Source organism: Podarcis raffonei, chromosome 11 (genome assembly GCF_027172205.1).
Source record: "Podarcis raffonei isolate rPodRaf1 chromosome 11, rPodRaf1.pri, whole genome shotgun sequence".
NCBI lineage: Eukaryota > Metazoa > Chordata > Lepidosauria > Squamata > Lacertidae > Podarcis > Podarcis raffonei.
The window spans coordinates 25,673,698-25,695,081 of NC_070612.1; positions in this window are offsets into that span (position 1 = coordinate 25,673,698).

Below are 21,384 nucleotides of genomic sequence, written 5' to 3' on the forward strand. Positions count from 1 at the left end.
AAGCTGATGGGAGTATTTACTTCTGTGGGAGGAAGTGATGTATTCTAGGACAAGTTAGAAAGTACGTATATCTACTATCACGGTCAATTGTGATCAATGTGTTATTTACTTATTCATAACAAATGTGTCCCACAGTTTCATAACAGATCTCAGAGCAGTGCACCAGAAACATACATACGAGAAAAAAATCCTGAAAATGACAAATCGTTGACTAACTGTAACAGTTCATCCTTTAATTTTTCCTTTTAATTTTCTGCATTAGCCTGACAGCATATAAAGGTTTTCAGCAGCCATTTACAAATTAAATGAATCTCAGTTAGAAGAGTGTTCCACAAGACTGGGCCAACAGCACTGAAGGTTTAGTTTCTTGTTGACATTAGTGAGCCTTATCAACTCGGGGGATAACCAGCAATGCTCCTACAGATTATCTCAGTGACCAAGCTGGAATTTAAGTGCCTAGATTTTCCCCAAGGTATTCTGCACCTGTGTTGTTTAGGGCTTTGTAAATTGATACAAGAACCTTGAATCTGACTGGGTAGCAGATGGGCATCCATTGCAGATGATTTAACAATTGTGGTCACATGTTGTTGGCAATCTGCCCCATCAGCAGTCCAGCTGATACATTCGGCACCAACTGGAGCTTCCTGATCAGACCAAAGGGCAGCCCCATGTAGAATGCATTGCAGTAATCTAGTCTTGATTAGGATGGCAGGGAAGAATTGTATCTCTTGATGCAGGTGTTTTATTCTCTTCCATGGGAGAGATTGGATCTTGCTGTACTCCACATGCAACTTCTAGAAAGCAGAAAGTACAGAGTAACCAGTGAACTGAAATCCAGGGCATTGCTTTCTGAAACAATAGCACCGAAATTACTCCACGTAGCCACAGCATTGCTGCAATTCCACAAATATTAAGGAGGGCCATCTGTGCAGTTCTAACAAGCATATTTTTCATAACGTTACATGCATTTATTTCAGATTCAAAATGACATTTCTGAAATTAGTAATCCATGTAAAACAGCAGTATTATCACCATCTTTTTGTGTCCTAGCCTTAATAATAATAACAACAACAAGGTAAACAGCAAAATGGTAAACAAACAACAGCAGGGCTAACTATAACAGCACAGCAGGCAAATAGAACAGTTCAACTAAGATAAATCCACAGAGAGAGTTATTTATTGGCACATTTAGAACATTTTTACCCTCCTTTTCAGCCAAGAAAGGCTCCCAGAGCAACTTAAAATTTTAACAGTAATATAGTCCTCACCTTTAGGCTTATAGTCAGGAGAGACACACAACATAAAATGAAAATGGATTGGAGGAAAGGACTACTAAGTTGTGAAGTTTTTATAATGATAAGCTAAAATGGAAACAGATCATGGGGAAGAGGAGCCAAAGGTTGCTCTATCAGCATGGCCAATGGAGGGAGCCTCCTTCCCACCTCTCCCTCTGCAGTGGTCTGATGGAATGGTGATATTGTCAGGTGCTAAGTAAAATTTTATTGGGGCTATTAACCCTAATAGCTAAATGGGACTTCCATTTACAGAGGCACTGTGCCTCAGAATATCACATGCTGAAGACAAACAATGGGGCTGGTACCCAGCATCACGATGACCCACCCCCCATGAAAACAACTGGCTGGTTGCTGTTAGAGGCAAAACACTGAACTAGATGTAGATGGCCTCTGCTCAGATCAAAACAGAGTTGCTCTTACATTCTCCAGAGAAGATGAGATGCCTGTGCTTTAACACAAGGATGGAAAACTTGGTGCCCTCCAGCTGGTGTTAAACCCCAACTCTCACAAACCCCTAGTCAGCATTCCCAGTGGTCAGGAATCATGGGAGCTGTAGTCCTGCACAGTCTGGGGGGCCATTCATGCTTGAACAGCTGTGGAAGATGAGCAGGTGACAGCAAAGGTTGCAAGATTTTTAGCTGGGGCAATCAGAATGAGATCTACTATTTGACTATTGATTCAATACCCTAAAATGCATTTTAGATAATTGACTTTTTATTTCTATTCTTTGTACATCGTATTGTTGTTTTATTGCTATGGCCGATGGCTGACGCAAATAAAGATTCATTCATTCAGCTGTGGAAGGGGAAGGGAGGGGGGTTCAGTAAGTTCATCTTTTCTTACCTAGCATGACAGTCAGCATCTGCCAAGACTTCCTTTTCTACCCAACTGTTAGCTATACAAGAGCCATGACATTCTTTGCACCCACCACCCAAATCATTAATCTCCAGGAACTAAAAAGAGATCCTTTCTCTGGGATTGGAATCTCAAGGATCTTCCTTTCCTCAATAACATTAGAAATCTGCAAGTTTTCAGAAACAATTAAAACTATTTGCTAATAAGTAAGACTGCCCCCATTTGTTTGTTTGTGCATTTCCTCATCATATTTCCTTACCTGCAGTTTACCAGTAGCAGTGTTTTCAAGGCTCCCATTAGTTCCTAATTGTCTAAAATCCTTACCTTTCCTGTTCCTGTTTCAGAGGGTATAATTACCTCATACATTTTGAGTCATCCTTAATTTCAATTCCCTCCTTCCTGTCATTACTTTCCTCTTTATTTCTGAAAGGGCTTCCTTTTATTCTGACAGGAACTCACACTGTTCTTCTGTTGGTTTCTGCTCAGCACCTTGATCAATAAAGTCACATTTGTTTTTTGCTTTCACTTTACGTTTCAGTTGTTTAAAAAAAAAAATTTCCAGCCCACACCACCATTTTAAAGTTTCTTCAAAACATAATATTGGTACTCAGTTCCAAACGCAATGTTACACAGCAGATGTGCATAACAACCTTCAGATTTCTCTCTTACCCTCCCCCTCAGCCTCATGAAAACCAACAGTATTGTGTTGCAATGCAATGTGGAACAATGAAGGACTTTGGGACAGAAGCTGTGGTGGTAGGGTAAAAGGCGGGGACACCAGCAGTGGGTGGTCCCAAGCAATATACATCATTAAACACCAAAACAGGCACTACTTGGCAGTATTTATTATTCATTATTTATTGTAGTGCCCTTGAGGGAGATATTGGGTCATTAAACATTTTTATTTATTTTATTTTGCTTCTTTGAGATCCTGTAGAGAGAGGGGGCAAATGTAGCAAGAACAAAATATTGGTTTGATTCCTTATGCCATTCTTGCCATTCTTCCTTATGCCAGCAGTGGTTTAATTCTCACCACTATCCCCATTGTGTGTCAGCTCTGATGTAAATAATAATATATATTTAATATGCTTGTATTATGTTTTTTGTCACAATCGACCTCAAAGCAGTTTACATTAAAAAATCATATCATTAGAAATCACAGAACACAATTAAGATAACAGTGAAATACCAACAACAGCAATGTCAATAATAAAACCAGAATATATGAACCAGAATATACCAGCCACACCAATAATAAAACCACAACAATAAAACAAAACAAACTCAAGGCTCAAAAGCAATCTAACCATAGCCACCAAAAGCTAGAAAAACAACAACAAGAAGAAGTAAATTTCTATCAAACACTCTACAGTGGTACCTCGAGTTACATATGCTTCAGGTTACAGACTCCGCTAACCCAGAAATATTACCTTGGGTTAAGAACTTTGCTTCAGGATGAGAACAGAAATTGTGCAGCAGTGGCACAGAGGCAGCAGGAAGCCCCATTAGCTAAAGTGGTCTTCAGGTTAGGAACAGTTTTAGTTTAAGAACAGACCTCCAGAATGAATTAAATTCTTAACCCGAAGTACCACTGTATTCCCAACCAACAGATAACCATTGTTGAAGAACTGGAGCAGCACTACCATGCTAGAGCCATTTGGTTCTTCCTTTTCTCCATCTCAATATTCATCCTTCTTGAACTGACATTCCATTGACATCATCTCCATCTTGTGAGAGCTGCAGGGTAAGAGCCTGGTGGTGCCTTTCAGGGGCTCGCACAGTCAGGAGATCCAGGTACTAAGTAAAGGTATGAAGATGGTGTTACCTTACATCCGGTTTTCTTTTTGCTTATGGGCGCTGTCCGCTTAGGACTTTGATCTCATCCAGAAAGGCTCTTCTTATGTGCTCACATGAAATCTAGTATGCATGACAAAAAGCCATGGACCCCCAACTGCGACAGCTGCTGTGATCCCCCGACTGCTGGTGTGAATAGATGACTCCATGAATCAAACAGGCATAAAAAAAAGTGCCCCAAGTGATCATCGCCCGATATAATGGGCAAAGTGCCTGGTTCTGACTGGTTGATTAAAGCATTAAATAAATGCAAGCTGTTTATTCCGTATGTGCTTACTCTAGACAGCTGCTTACATCAGACAACAAATAGTATTAACTAACACCACTGTGCACCATTCAGCCGTTTTAATGCACAAAGCCCTTCAAACCAATACATTTGCTATAAAGGAAAATGCATGTATACTATGTTGAATTATGTTAAACAAAAAAAAAGTTGTTGCTTGTTTAGAATTATTTGTTTAGCCTACATTAACAAGTCTGCCTAATCCAGTCAGCTCATTATGAAAAGATCTGTGAATTCAAGCTGCCTCCTGTGTACAAAAGAAGTGAATTTGTTGATTGCTTCCCAATTTATTTCTTTTGCTAGTTTGGCAATAGAGGGAAGACAAATATTATATTGATCCCGCTTATCTTTCTCTTCCAAGCCACAAGGGTGGTGCTTAATGGCGGTCCATTGCAGTCCATTTAATGCTTAATGGCAATCCATTTCCATTGCGGTCCCCCCCCATGCGCAGTGGACCAGAGACCGCCAGGGGTGAGTAGGTGGTGTAGCAGCAGCAGAAAAGACAAGACAACAACCTGGGATCAAAATAGCCACAACTTTATTGATTACAGATGTAAGTAGGGTTTGGCATAGGCATTGGGTATGCATCATGAATCAACCAGCCCGATTGACGACTGATTACTCCTTCGGAGTTGATCCTGGTGTTCAGGATCTCCCCATGATGCAAATCAAATAAGGCAATTCAGCCAGGTCTCCATTTTGGGGGGGGGTGTACTATGGCCCATTGGCCCCCATCTGGGCCTTCAGACAGAACTCTCCCTCTGGATCCCTTTACCAGGGTACCCTGAATTTAATCCTGGATAAAAGGGTGGGGCTCCCTTCTATCTTAGACTAAGGATCCAATCCAATGCATTCTTCCAACACACAAGTTGGCCCCTCCAAACCACTCACATCAGCAACCAGCATGTTGTTGTTGTTGTTTAGTCGTTTAGTCGTGTCTGACTCTTCGTGACCTCATGGACCAGAGCACGCCAGACACTCCTGTCTTCAACCAGCATGGGCTCCAGTAAATATCCATCAGCCAGGCCTCATTGCCCGTCAATGAGAAATGAATGCCATCAGGCTGAAACAAGTCCACTTTGTCGTAAGTGATGCCAGGGTGTCACATAATCCGGCCACCCAACTGCCATACCATGTGGTACATAGCCCTGTTCACCTTCTTCCTGGCAAGGTTAATATGTGCCAGCTCCAATACACCTCGCCAGTGCCACCTCTCCACGTGCTCAGACCCAAAGATGGTCAAGCTAGGGTGTGTTGCATGCCTCAAGATCTGCAGCTGCTGCCAAAATGAGATCTATGCCCTTCCTATTCACATCACCAGCAACCAGGAGGCTCCTGTGCAGAAATGTGCCTCTCTCTATCCTCCATTAAACTGCAGGTGTGTTCCTTGAAGACTGACCAATTAGGAAAGGAAGCCACACTTTATTTAAAAGCTGCTCCCCTTGGTCTCTGGGCTTGTCTAGCAGCTGCTTAACACCATCCCTAATGCATTTTTTCCCTTGGCAAACGTAATGAAAATAAAGCAAATGAATATCAGCTTTGAATGCCCTGATGGACACTTTTGTATCATTTGAGATTAGGAATGAGGCATACAATCACCCTTGTTTAATGAAGACAATAATGAACTCAAGTGAGAATGTGAGCTACAGTGTGGTGTGGTGATCTGAAATCACAGTATCAGTTATAGCAGAAGTGGGGGATCTCAACTGGCCTGCCAAAAGGATCTCTGAATCATTCTCTCTATAACTTGGGGGGGGGCCCTCCAAGCTATGAACCTCACTGGACCTGCTCTGCTCTCTCCTCCTCTAACTGGAACGCACCATTAAACTGTGTTACTGCCTTTTGCTTGCCTGGATGGGGGATAGTGAGATGCTGATGTATGCAGAAATCTCTTGATTTTATGTGGCTGGAATGCAGCCTATTGTTCAAAAGTGAGAGCCATGGCCATTGCTTCACCAGGCATGTTCCTCCAGGTAGTGTGTGCATGAGGGAATGCAGCCCTAGGGCTGGAAAAAATGTTCCCCACCTCTGGATGATGAGAATCAAACCAGGAAGTAATATTTCCCCCCCCCCCAGATTAATTAATCTGGGGGGTGGGGAGTGATCAACTCATAGCCTCAAATGCACTGTGCTTTGAAAGTGTCGTCTTCTGAATGTATTCACTGTAAAATCAGCATCAAGGAAATTGTGCAGCAATTTAATTCTGCTGTTCTCATTAGTGTTAATGGCTATTATGCATTTAAATTAGACTACACTAAAATATTCCCTACCTTCAGGTATCCTTATGTTTCTGAACCATATAGGGATGTAATTGGTGCTTGGGTGTTCATTTCAATTAGAGGCACAGCAACAGGTATTTGGCTTTGAGCTTACAAGCCTATGCCTAATTACACAAGTTCCCAAGTCAAAATACGTTCCTTACAAAAAAGAGGGCTGCATTTAAAATGAAGTCAAACGGCTGATCCCCACAATTGCAGGCTGGATTTGTTTTTCCTTCTGTGTCATCTGTGTTGTTCATGAACAAGTTGCCCTGCATGTAATGGACATCTGTTGCTTATATTTTGCAGCTGATTCAGACATTTGTGAGCAAAATGAATCTGGAGTGATAAGGACGTCTGCATGTGTTGCACTCGTTGAGATTCCTGCATTGCAGGGGTTGGACTAGAAGACCCTTGGGACATGGAGTGTGCTCAGCATCCTGAGCCATCTCGCAAATTGTATTTTTAAAGGTATACATGTAAAAAGGTAATGGAGAATGACATATGTATGTATGCTTATCAGATAGTTGGGAGTAGCCATTGCTTCTGAATAGGTGTGCACTGGTAGCGAATACAGATCTCTCAGTACATACAGTAATAGCCCCTTCCACATCTTCCTTCCATGTCAACATTGGCTCCACACGACCTCTGAACTTTTGGTGGAGGGACCAAGTTCCCAGCTGTACATGTGTATGTTGAGAAACCAGATTATTCTGGTTCCTGAATGAATGGAAGCCCTTTAAGTGAGCATGCAGGGGACAGGGGAAGGAGCAAGCAGGCACGATCCTGTTCCCATTCAGTACACACATAGAAGGGAGGCTACAAGAAGGTGTGTGCATTGTGTGGTATTGGTGCAATGTGTGGCATTGGTCCTAAAGTAGCCCACCAGATGACTGAGCAGACTCCACAGTCAGGGTGGCATATGAACCCAAAGTTTGTTAACCACCGGTATTTGCTAAGCAAATGGACTTTAGATACTGAAAAAACTGATATGTTTGCTTTTCCCCGTTTTGGCTTCCAATAGCCTCCAGCAATTCATCCAATTCATTTATACGCAAGACCATCACAGCATCATGTGGCAATGAGTTTCCATAGGTTATGTTTGCATTATTTATGCTGGAAAGAAAAGACATAAAATTCTATTGGTTTATTAGGCATGTATTTGGAAATATAAGAAAAGGCACAATTTCTGCCAAATTTCAAAAGATGGCATGGGACGAGGGAGCAAACAGGCAGTGCCCCTCCTTTTTCCCGCTCACCCACTAATGCAGTCATTTACAGTGAGAACCTCATTCTTCTGCCCTAACCTTATTATTGGTGTTTTATTATTTAGAAAACAAAAACACAAGCCCACACATGTAGCTCTTGTTGCTTTAATTGGGCAAGGGCAGAATTGGACACATAAATTGCCTAATACTTTCAAGATGGGCTGGGAATAGGTATGTTTGCTTGAGGTGCTGTTAAGGAATTTAAATTTGATAGCCATGGAATGCTTTTCCAAGAGGGAAAAAACCATGACTCACAGAGGACACCCTGTGATTTTCATAGGGCAGGTGAGCTTTGGATTACAATTGCAATGAGAGCAGGCTGTACTCTGAGAATTGTACAGCAGCAATGGGAAATGGAGGCCACTATTGTCCGGTGGCAACATTTTCACACATTACATTTTTCCTTGTGTATGGTTCCCCCCCCCCCCCCAGCAGCACATTTTCTACCTCTGCAAGATTAACCCAGCTCTCAGAGTTAGAAGGAAATTTCCAAGTTTAAAATGTTCTTGGCCTCTCCTATTCTCAGCAGAACCTCACCACAGGGATAATATTTCCATTAGTTGGCACTCATGGTGCTATGTTAATATGTTTCTGGCTGTGAAGTAATTGTGAGCTCAAATGAGGCAGAAAAAGAGAGTGAGGAACCGTGAACAAAATCTGGGCTTTGTTCAGTGCTGGCCCAAGATATTTTACTGCTTGAAGAGCAGCCCAGACGACAGCAGTCCTGCCAGAGTCAGCACTCTGAAAAGTCCCACTGCACCATTCAGGCAGCAATTCCTGCCTTCACCTACCCCCTCCCATCTGCTGACTGAAGCAGGGTCAGTTTGCCCTCCTGCATGGCAGGTCATAATATTATGAATCACGGAGAAATCCCCCCCCCCGGTTAAGTTTTATTTATTTATTAAACCTATTAATCACTTGTTACCCAAAAGGTCTCCAAGCAACCCTACATTGAAAAAATATACATACGTAAGTACATTATACCTTAGAAAGTGTGGGGGGGTCATATAATACATTAACTTTCCATATAATATACTGCAGGAAAATAAACCCCGCCAGCCTCCCCACAACAGTGATAATAATAATAATAATAAACATTACCAGTACACAAACAATAAACAAAACAATGCTTCCACCCACTAACTAACAGATAAAAATAAAAACTTGACACTGACAACCCCTTCACTTATCCAGAAATCATTAACATCAACCCAGTGGTTGGTGGTGGTTGTTTTTAAGGCTGCATTCACATGGCAGTTTCTTCCATTTTCTTGATGTTTCCCTAACTGTTAATTTCCACATTGTATTTGAGCTTACACACAATGTGAAATCCAGTTCTAGAACTATAGTGGAATAATATAGCACAAGTTTAGCCCTCATTTCTGCCTGTCCTGCCTGTCCTCTTCCACCCTCTCTTAAGAGCCTGGCCAGTCCCTGACACCAGATCAGGGGCTCTGCTAAACAACTCTTATCATGCACTGCAATATTCAGAGAAGTGCAAATTTCAAAGGTTTGCACATTTCAGTTAATGAATTGTTTCAAAAAGTGCAAATTATGTAGCTTCACCTTTAAATACAAACTGCATCAAATTTCCCCTGCATCTCTACCAAGAGGAAAAAGTGGGTGGGCAATGGCCGTGAGTCTTTCCTTTGTACAGTAGGCTGTTTTCTGGCCATGCAAAAATCAGAAGCTTCTATAGATGCACACACCGCCATCAAGCAATAGGCATTGATTGTCACATTAAAGCCAAGCACTCAAAGAGGATGCAGAGCTGGCTAGTGAAAGTTGTGACCTTGGGGAAGAGGGTGGCCTAGGAAGAGTCCCAGGGGCCAGATTGGGAGATTTGGAGGACCACATTTGGCCTCTGGGACTACAGTACACCATATGCCATTTTATCTTGTCTCCTGTTTACTTCCTTTCAGCTGCAGATAAGGACTGGGGGAAAATGGCAAATAGATGGTATAGAACCAATGCTATTTTTCTAGAAAAAGAGGAGCCAGAACTCACCATGAACACCTCCCTTGTTCTCTTATAATGGCAGTGGCGTTCACCTGAGAGGTGCCAGAACTGAGTTCTGGTGAGTTCTAGCTGAAAAAAAGCCCTGGATATGACTAGGGATGCAAGGATGCCTCATTTCCCATCCTGTCCCATGCTCATCCCATTCAGCACTGTTTCCATTTCACTACAGTTCAGCTTCTGCTAAACCCTACAATATTCATCTTGCTACCTGCAATGGCCAGAAGTAACATAATCAGTTACAGAATTTCAATGTGTTTCGATGAAAGGGAAACATCAAAAACAATGCAGAAATCAATGCAATTATTTATGTAATATTTGCAGACTAAAAAAAAAACCCCAACAATACTGAATACCACTCATATTTGTTTGCGTGATTTCCATTACTTACCTCTGATAGACAAATACAATGTGAAAAATTGCACTCTTGTTTCTGTTTCTGGGGGAATTCTCTGACAGTTATAAGACAATATGAAGGTAGAGAGGTTGGTACAAGGTATTTGTGCTAGATCTATCATCATAAACAAAATCAGGGTAAAAACAACAATCATCAACCCGCTATAGAAAGAGTGAGGAAAACTGGGGGCAGAAATAGCTGCTATCAAATCAACCACAGCAATGAAGGTGAGCTGTAATATAGGTGCCACTGAGGGAGCAACATAGTGAATCATTTTGGAAAAAGTCAATAATCACCGCCTTCCTGCACAGATCATTACCTTCACCCTCTGTGGGTTTTTCCCATTAGGTTTACAAAATTATTGCCCAATTTCACAGGTTTTTAATAAGAATTTTATGACCAATATGTGCTCTCCACCATAGCTTACTTTCTCTTTTCTTGTAAACGTTTTCAGTTCAGCTGCCAGTTTCTTAGGGCAAAACAAAGCAGCTTTGCCCACTACTAAAGCCTGTGTTTCGGAAAGCAAAAACAAACAAACCAGAAAACCCAAATCTGGTAATCTGTCCTGCTTTGAGGGAAAATATTTGGGGCGATGTTTTTTCTCTTTCCTACATAACTGTACAAAAATTAGAGAATGTGTGCTAAATTCAGGTTGGCTCATCCTACAACTAATATTCTATGCAGAAAATGGGTCACATATAATGGTAGTTCAGTCTCAAAGATAATCTAGTCAACTCCTCTGCAGAGCCAAAAAAGAAACCACTGCAAGAAATCCCTGATAGGGTAAGGTTACCAGATGTCCCCGTTTCCCGGGGACAGTCCCCAGATTTACAAATCAGTTCCCTGACAAAATCCTATCATTCTGACTCATTTCAATGAAGTGTCCCCAGATTCATTGAAAAAAATCTGGTAACCATATGACAGGAGGCATTGTCTTGCCTTCTCTGCTTGCATATTCAATACATACTCCTCACTGTCTCAGGAATGAATTGAGCACTGATACTGATGTTGTTGTTGTTGTTGTTTAGTCGTTTTGTCGTGTCCGACTCTTCATGACCCCATGGACCAGAGCACGCCAGGCACTCCTGTCTTCCACTGCCTGCCGCAGTTTGGTCAAACTCATGCTGGTAACCTCGAAAACACTATCCAACCATCTCGTCCTCTGTCGCCCCCTTCTCCTTGTGCCCTCAATCTTTCCCAACATCAGGGTCTTTTCCAGGGAGTCTTCTCTTCTCATGAGGTGGCCAAAGTATTGGAGCCTCAGCTTCGGGATCTGTCCTTCCAGTGAGCACTCAGGGCTGATTTCCTTAAGAATGGATGCATTTGATCTTCTTGCAGTCCATGGGACTCTCAAGAGTCTCCTCCAGCAGCACAGAGACAGTGATGTCTCTGCTTTTTAAGATGTTGTCTAGGTTTGCCATCACCTTTCTCCCAAGGAGCAGGCGTCTTTTAATTTCGTGACTGCTGTCACCATCTGCAGGGATCATGGAGCCCATGAAAGTAAAATCTCTCACTGCCTCCATTTCTTCCCCTTCTATTTGCCAGGAGGTGATGAGACCAGTGGCCATGATCTTCGTTTTTTTGATGTTGAGCTTCAGACCATATTTTGTGCTCTCCTCTTTCACCCTCATTAAGAGGTTCTTTAATTCCTCCTCACTTTCTGCCATCAAGGTTGTGTCATCTGCACTGATGTTAAAGGTAAAGGTAAAGGGACCACTGAACATTAGGTCCAGGCGTGGCCGACTTTGGGGTTGCGGCGCTCATCTCACTTTATTGGCCGAGGGAGCCGGCATACAGCTTCCAGGTCATGTGGCCAGCATGACTAAGCCGCTTCTGGCGAACCAGAGCAGCGCACAGAAACACTGTTTACCTTCCCGCCAGAGCGGTACCTATTTATCTACTTGCACTTTGATGTGCTTTTGAACTGCTAGGTTGGCACAAGCTGGGACCAAGCAACGGGAGCTCACCCCGTCACGAGGATTCAAACCGCCGACCTTCTGATCAGCAAGTCCTAGGCTCTGTGGTTTAACCCACAGCACCACCCGGTGTGCCAAAATCTGAGTGAACCATACTGAATGAACGAGGAGCAGACGAAGCTGGAGAGTGCGAAGTCTGGGGCCCATTTGTGTGATGTGGTCCTGGGATTTGCAGAGAAGCACAGGAGGCCAGAGAGATGCTTCAGTGGTAGTTCCACTTTCATGTTCTCAACAGATGGAGATCATTCCTGAAACCTCTAAACCTCCTTCAAATCCCTTTCTGACTAGAACTTCTGTGGTGGACATCCCATAAATCCCCCCCCCACGTTTCCTACTTCCTTTAACTTCTGGACCTTCAAAGGTCTCTTTTCATCATATGTAAAGTTATTTTTAAAAGAAAGGAAGGAAGCCCACTTGATTGTTTTCTGATGAGAGCAAATGTGGTGTAGTGGTTAAGGTTTCGGACTGGGACCTGAGAGACCAAGGTTCAAATCCCCTCTTGGAAATGAAACTTACCTGGTGACCTAGAGACACAGTCTTTACCTCTAAGTGTAACCTACCTCAGAGGGTTGTTGTGAAGATTAAATAAGATGGGGGGTTGCCATGTATACCACCTTGAGCTCCTTGGATAAAAAGTTAGAATATAAATACAATAATAAATAAATGCTGTATCTTGTTTTGTTTTTGGTATTGTATTTTATTTGTTGTGTACCACCTTGAGATGCCCATGTAACAGGGTGTATATAAATATTTAAAGGAAGTTATGAATGAATATAAAATACAATTTATACCCTTTTTCCCAGCTGGGTGCCCTCCAGACAAAACTGGCTGGGGCTGAGGTCAGTTTTAGTTCCAAACATCAGAAGGATACTAGGTTGGGAAGGCTAACATAAACAATCACACAAATGCAATGAAAATGGCCATAAAACAACTATTCAAAACAGCAGTAAAATCCTCAACTGAAGTGATTTAAAACCATTTCAGACAACTAGCATCATAAAACCATCAGCAAAGAACAACCTGAAATAAACAGAGTTTTAAAGCTTGTTTTGACCTATATAGAACCATTTATCTTGGTGCTTTATCATACTAAAGGATGACTTGCTGTGTAGTTGAAACCATAAGTCAAACACATGTGAAGTATCCAAATTTGAATTTCACTTTCAAATCATTTCATTTTTTCCCCTTTTGAATTGAATGAATGCATTTAAGAAATGTCAAGCTTAACTTGATGAATTTTTGTACACTTAAGATTTTTGTTTGTTTAAGTGCCAGATTCTTGATTAAGTATTTGGCAATGTCACTGTTAAATAGTACATCCATACATAACTACTCAACTTCAGAAAGGGTTTCCATCCCAGAACTCTTTATACAGGCCAGATTAAATATAATCACCTAAGAAGTTGAGAGATGAGTTGATATTCCTGGATATAATTTATCCAAGCAAGTAGAACTAATTAAAGAATTTAATTCAATTGGAGGGTGGCGTGTAGATATTGTAATGGAGTAGACTGAAGATAAATTGACTAAATCTAATACCATTCTCCCCATAGATCTATTCCAGAAAAGCATCACGGCACATTTTGAAGGGCTTATCAGTTAACTTGACGAAAACATGAGAAGCATCTATGGGCGCATGCCCTATTCAACCACAAGTGATTGGCTGCAGTAACATCTTCCAGTAAGTCCACTGATGCGTAGGCTTCTCTCCTACCCAAATTACAGTTTTATCAGATGTTGTCCTTTTCTTTGTACTGTCTAAATTCACCCTATCTGTAGATCATTATTTTTGAATAATATTTCAGTATCTTTATTTATTTACACACACACACTCCACACACAAATATCAGTATCAGTGTCACACATCATCCCAGTATCTACAACATTGCAAGACTTCAAGGGTTCCAGGCATGGCTACCTGGGGTCTGTGTTTCCTTCTGGAAAATGAGGCACAGTGGAGACCGTGGCATCTTCATGATATATGGTTTATTTATGCATATGTACAACATGAGCCTACGATGGAGGGGTTCAGAGTATCAACGTTCCATGAGGGTCCTGCTCCTCCCATAGCTGCAGCAACATCAGTGCTCTGCAGCTTGCCTTGATCCCTAGGTCACATGTCAGTTTACTGTCCTTCACTAACCTAATCACTGGCCTTTTCTAATACAGGGTAAGACCCAGTTCCTTTGATGTTGCTAATGACTCATTACCTCGCCCCCCACCTCCAAAGAAATTAGTCTGACTTAATTATCTCTTAACGTACATTGGATCATTAAGATTTAGAAGTTTAGGAAGTTTGCCAAGCGTAATTAGCTTTTCACACATGCTAATTCCAGAGGATTAAAAGCATCTAACATATAGCTCAAATACACACAGGGGTCTAGCTATCACCTCACACTGAAGACTAGCCTATCTTAATTAGCTTTTGACCCCAAGCCTTAATTAAATTTTAGCACCTATCGGGAATTTAGGTGAAGCCTAGCACCCACAAACTCGTAACAATATGTACTTTGTGAGGTGGTTAGTCCTCTGCGTTATTACTGTAGCTCACACACTGATATCAAGAAGTGTCACTTTTTCTTTGATGTTCTTCAGATGGCTCCACCTCATGCTTCCTAGGGTGGAAGTTGTGTGTTTGTGAATCTTCTGTTCCTTATCCGCTTTTGGACTGTTAACTCTCTCATGGACACTAATGACCACACTGTTGAGGGCAGCATGTCTCTTAATACAAATGGTTGGGAGTCATAGGTAGAGAGAGCACTGTTTTCACTTCCGTTCATCTTGTGGGCTCCCAATACACATCTAGCTGGCCACTGTGAGAGCAGGAAAATGGACTAAATGGGCCTTTGGCCTAATCCAGTAGAGATCTTGTAGTAAATGCCAGCTCCAGAGTTGAAGGTCTTTCCCAACATTTTGAGAGGTATTTCAGAGGTGGGAGGGGCTTTAGATCTGGCACATCCAAGATCTCCGTCATCAAACTCTAACATGCCCCCTTAATTCCCCATTCCAGAGCCAGTGTGGTGTAGTGGTTAAGAGTGGTGGACTCGTAATCTGGTGAACCGGGTTCGCATCTCCACTCCTCCACATGCAGTTGCTGGGTGACCTTGGGCCAGTCACACTTCTCTGAAGTCTCTCAGCCCCACTCACCTCACAGAGTCTTTATTGTGGGGGAGGAAGGGAAAGGAGAATGTTTGCCGCTTTGAGACTCCTTCGGGTAGTGATAAAGCGGGATATCAAATCCAAACTCTTCTTCTTCCTATCATCATCTCGGAAAACAGCCTGCTTTGGGGGCGGGGGGAGAGATCCTGTGTTCACTGGCAGTACAGTAACCATAGCTGAGCTGTCAGTCATTCCTCTCAGCATCCTATAGACCCCTCATCTACCCTCTCAGGGATCACTGTATCTCTCCCTTAATCTTTCTGGCTGGGAACTTGTTTTATTTGCTTTTATTTGGGAATTCTAATACTCTCTGGTTTTAACTGTACCAGGATTTTAATTGTTATAAATGGCCTTGGGGAGGCCCTCATGGAGCTGAAAGGTAGCATACATTTTAATGAAAATAATTAAATTAGAAACGACTAAAGGCTGGATACTGTGTTTCTTAGAGGTGGGGTCTAAATTAAATACTAGACGTAGACTATTTTTTATGGAACCTGCAGGGCTGTTAACTTCCCAGACTTCCTCCCTGACTTTGTTTTTAAATTATTTAGTGCAAACACAGGCAATGAGTTATGAATTTTCATGACTTCTGATGCATGCATGCTTTTTATAGTTCCAAGCTTTGTGCATCACCATGGAACACCTGAGCTCATAACTGGAGCTTTCAACCCTCCTCTAGCTTCTTAGAAGTCACCAGTTTTTGCAAATGATGTATTCTAACATCAAAAAGGTGTTTGTCAAAAGGAAGAGTTACAGTCCTCACAATTTCACTCATGCTCCAAAAAAGCACACACAAAAATGTGAGCCAAGGATCTTAATTTACACACCATATAAAGAGTAAGATTTTGAGTTGGAACTAGATTTGGAGGAAGGGTTCTTTTAATGCTCAGAAGCATAGCTGTCAACTTTTCCCTTTTCTTGCGAGAAATCCTATTCAGAATAAGGGAATTTCCCTTTTAAAAAAAGGGAAACGTTGACAGCTATGCTCAGAAGAGAGAGATTCTGCACAGCTTCCTGCTACAGATAGGGGGAGATTATTTTAATTCCTTATCCCCGCAGCAGCCCCCACAGATCATGTTGTTAATATTATAATACAGTGATTCACAGCATTTCAGAACCACTTTGTGGGGACACATTTAGCAGCCAGGGGAGGCTAGAGCTGGGTAAGGCTCACTGTCTGAAACTCTGGAGAGCCCCTATCAATCAGTGGAGTGCATCAAGGACAACACCATAGATGATAGATAGATGATAGATAGATGATAGATAGATAGATAGATGATAGATAGATAGATAGATAGATAGATATAGATAGATAGATAGATAGATAGATAGATGATAGATAGATAGATGATAGATAGATAGATAGATGATAGATAGATAGATGATAGATAGATAGATAGATAGATAGATGATAGATAGATAGATAGATGATAGATAGATAGATAGATAGATAGATAGATAGATGATAGAGAGATATAGATAGATAGATAGATAGATAGATAGATAGATGATAGATAGATAGATAGATAGATAGATAGATAGATAGATAGATAGATGATAGAGAGATATAGATAGATAGATAGATAGATAGATAGATAGATAGATAGATGATAGATAGATAGATAGATAGATAGATAGATAGATAGATACATAGATAGATAGATAGATAGATGATAGATAGATAGATGATAGATAGATAGATAGATAGATAGATGATAGATAGATAGATAGATAGATAGATAGATAGATAGATAGATAGATAGAGATAGATAGATGATAGATAGATAGATAATGATGATAGATAGATAGATGATAGATAGATAGATAGATAGACAGACAGACAGACAGATACACGCACATACACACACAGTCTAGAGGATCAAAAGACAAAATAAATATGTATATAGAATGTACATTTTAGGTTAAAATGCTTAAAAATGCATATTGTAGGATAAAATGAATACATGGTGTTTATTTTGTGGAAAATTAAATTCATAAGTAATGTTAATATGCATGTGTGCTTGTGTGCATGTTTTAATTACAGATGGATAAGGAAATGGGATGGGGTGGGATTATGAATGAACATGCAAAACTGACATGGTCTGATCCACCCATCTTTCTCCCAGGGGCTGGTACCCCTGCAGCTGCCTAAGGATTCTAACCATGGGCACCTGCCCAAACATGCATTTTACAAGAACAAAGATGGTTTCCTAACCACAAGGCTTCACTTCTGCTCATAGTTGCAACCTGGAGAGCTGACAGCAGTTTGTGACAACAGAACTTAGAGAATCAACTAGCGAACCAGCAAGCGGAAACAGATGGGCTGAGCTATAGATTTGAAAACATGAATAGCCTTCTTTCTATTGGAATTTATGCAACTTTTTAAAGCTTCCTCTTTTAAAACCTCTTCTTTCAGTCAATGGGAGGAAAGTAAAAACAGAAAAAGAAGAAATTCCGCCCTCAACATCAACGCCCACTTCCTACTTTAAGGAGATGCTAGGGCTTAGATTTCACCAGTCAACTACTGTGGAATCTTCTAGCACTCCTTGATAGGAGAGCATCTTTTCAGTCCAATCCTATACTGTACATGCCCACTCAGTGAGATTTACTCCCAGGAAGGGGTGGAAGAGAAATTCAACATTTAAACCCTAACTTGCACTTTCTGAAACAAATATCACAGCCATCCTTTGAAATTCACACTTATCTGAATGTTGCAATGCATATCTCCAGCTGGGTAATATGTACATACACTAAGATGAGCTTATGAAAGCATATATTAGTGAAAATAACATACAAAATGTATTCAACTGAAGGAAGGTGTTTGGAAAAAATTGTATATTAGGTGAAGTGTAATGGGGAAAATTCACATAAACACGCCAATGAGTTTTCATGAGAAATTCACTTGTTGAAAACAATTTGCAAACTGATATGGAAATGTGGAAAACTGAACTTAACATTAGAAAATGAGACTCCAAGAGAAACCAAAATTGACATAGTCACCCAGCCCTGCTCCCAGATAAGTGGTACTGGTTGCAACTGGAAACATGTGGTGCATATGCCTACTCAGATTTATTCCCAGATAAGCATGTATTAGGTGGTAGCCTTACACTATACAATATTTAGGGGTGAAAATTCAAACTAGTAGAGGAGATTTATTTTCAATAATTTGTTTTATTTCAGTTTATTTGAATTAACAAGCATCCAAAGACTGACAGATATGTAATTCAAAGGCCTATTAGACAGAGAGTCTAACTATGCCTTCTATTATAACGTATTATCCTTCCTGAAAGTTACATTCACTGCACAGTGGGTTACTGGAAGAGATGATCAATAGAAACCGTTCAAACTGAGATATTTTAAAATTCAATTAACAGCTGTATTATGGTCCTCCAAAATATGCAAACTGAACAATGTTGAATATAACCCCAGTCTTCTGGATATGCTAAGAGACGTTTAAATAAATTTAAATCTCCAATAAGCTCTTTTATTTCTCCTCTCTTCTCACAACATTATTATATTCAAAATATTTTAATCCAGAGATGTTGAAGGTGACTTTCTGAAACTGATTTGATTGTCGTTATTTAGATATTTAGACTGTTTAAAAATAAGCGAGAAAGTTCGAATGGGAAGATAATAGGAACAGATTGCCCTACTTTCATTATCTCCAGCTGTGGTATTAAAAAAAACTAAGGAACAGTGTGCTGTGTATTAAGAGGAAGTCCTGAGAAAGGTAGTTCTGAAAGGGAGAATCTCAGTATGCCGTAATCAAAAACATTTGGAAGGCATCGGGTTGGGGACAACTGGTTGAAGCCACATAGAGCCCCACACACTCCCCCTAGTTATAATGAGAAAACCTAGTTCAGTTTAGTGCAAGAAGCAAAAGCTTCCAGTATCCTTGCAGTGGGTTATTGGGGCTTTCCTGAACAGCTGAAGTGCTAGGGCCTATTGAAGTGCAGGTGCTAAAGCATTTCAGAGTTGTGGGATCACAGCCAAAGTGCCTCTTCCTTGCTCCTGCCAATCTAATTGCACTCAGAGTCAGGCAAGTCCAAGTTGAAACATTGTTTTTCACCTTTAAAGCATGAAATTTTTATGGTTTGGGGCCCAGTTTTTCAAAGGACCATCTTTACTTGTACACAGTGTGGGGACCCTCTAGCACACAAGGCATATCCAGCTCATCAGTCTTCTCAGATTGTCCCACAAAGCGGTTTTGGACAACCCATGCCCCCCCCTGCCCTAAACCCAATACCTGCTCTATACAGGTTGGGGAAAGCTGGTTTACGCTAACCAGGATCCAAGCATGGTTCATGATCGTGATTTGTTAACAAAGCATAAATTAAGCAGTTCAGATATAATTTTTAAAAATTGTTAGATTGGTTAGATTATAACCAGAATCAAATGCTTCAAATCTCTTTCTCGCAGCAGCTCAGGAGGAGGAAAAGAGAAGAAAATATAGTCTTAAGCAATTTAGAGGGAGAAGTGTCTTAAAAAGGAAATATATATCTATGTATAGTTGGGTTGTTGTAAACTGAAACTTTTGGGAAGAAGTGTTTCAACTAAGTCAAGTGGCAAAATGGTATAATGCACCAGAAAATGGTTTTCAGCAAAGGATCAGATTTTATTCAATATTTACTTATAGGAGCAAAGCTATTTGTAGAAAATCTATCAAGGGATATTAAGATCCCTTATGTTAAATCTTGAATGTCAAAGCTGTGAGAACTAGCAGAAAGTACTGGAAGAAATATAATATCTTGTTGGTTATGGTAAAATAAATTAGAAACGGAACTGACATATTTAGAGCACATTTACAGCATTTTGGAATTCATGCCTGTGATTATGGTGTGTGGTTTATTATTATTATTATTCAGAAGTAGATCTGAATAGATTATCTGATTAATTTAATATGCAAAATGTTTCTAGATGGGGTTCACTGCAAAAGTCCAGAGAAGTAAAATGATAAAAACAGTCATTTGGATGAAACCTGTCAAGTGGGGCTGAATGTTAGCCCCTTTTCTGAGTATTTGCAAGATAGCATCTCTTGTGCAATGCATAATTATCCAGCTGGAATATTCAGGGCAGTGGGCAGAGTGGAAAAGAACGACAGGCAGAAGCTAGAACCAGGAGACAGGAAGATGCTCCAATCACAACATGAAAGAACTAAAACAAGAGTTAAAGTTGCAACCTGGAGATTCTGACCTGGAATCCATCCCTAAATCAGGAGAGAGCAGTCTATGGTTTGTCCCATCCTGATATTCCTCCCCAGTTCTGTTATCTGGCACTATGCCACCCGATAACAGAAATACAGCGTGTTGCAGCAGGTAAAGAAGGGAAGCAGATGATGGGATGGGACACGTGGGACTGGCAAAGGTCATTCTTTGAGGTCTACTCAAGATACACACCCAAATGGGGTTTGGCAGTATGGTGAGACAGGATGGCTTCCCTCAGCTAAGAGGTGGACAGTTGTTGCTTACCCTCAAGACAGGGTTAGATTCACCCATAATAAAAAGGTGAGGTGGAGATAGCAAGGCTACCCCCGTGTCAAACCATTCTTGCTTCCCAGTGCACATTTTTGCATTGCTTTCTGCCTGCCTTGTTTTCTGGATCTTTGTACAAAGTCTGTCAGTTCGGCAACTACTTCCCACATAAGGGTAAAGGAAAATGTTGTTTCATTAACATTCATACTATTAAAAAAAGTATCAGGCAATTATACGGTTTATAGTGGGGGTAAGAGATGTAAACAAGAGAACAACTTGTTGCCGTCTTTCCATTTAAGTGAGTGATGTAACATGGAAGCAAGGGAGTCGCAAAAGAGATAAAATCTCATAAAGAGCGAATGGATGTGTTCACAGTGGAGGACAGCTTCCTTGTGGAGAGTTATTTAACTGTTGATATAGGCATTCCCTGCCCTTTCCTTCAGGCTGCAATTAGCATTCTGCTGCCTGTGTTGCCTTTCAAGATCAGAGTGAAGCCAATTATATAACACAGTGAAGAGATGTTATTAAGTTCCATCAAGTCCTAAAGAGATA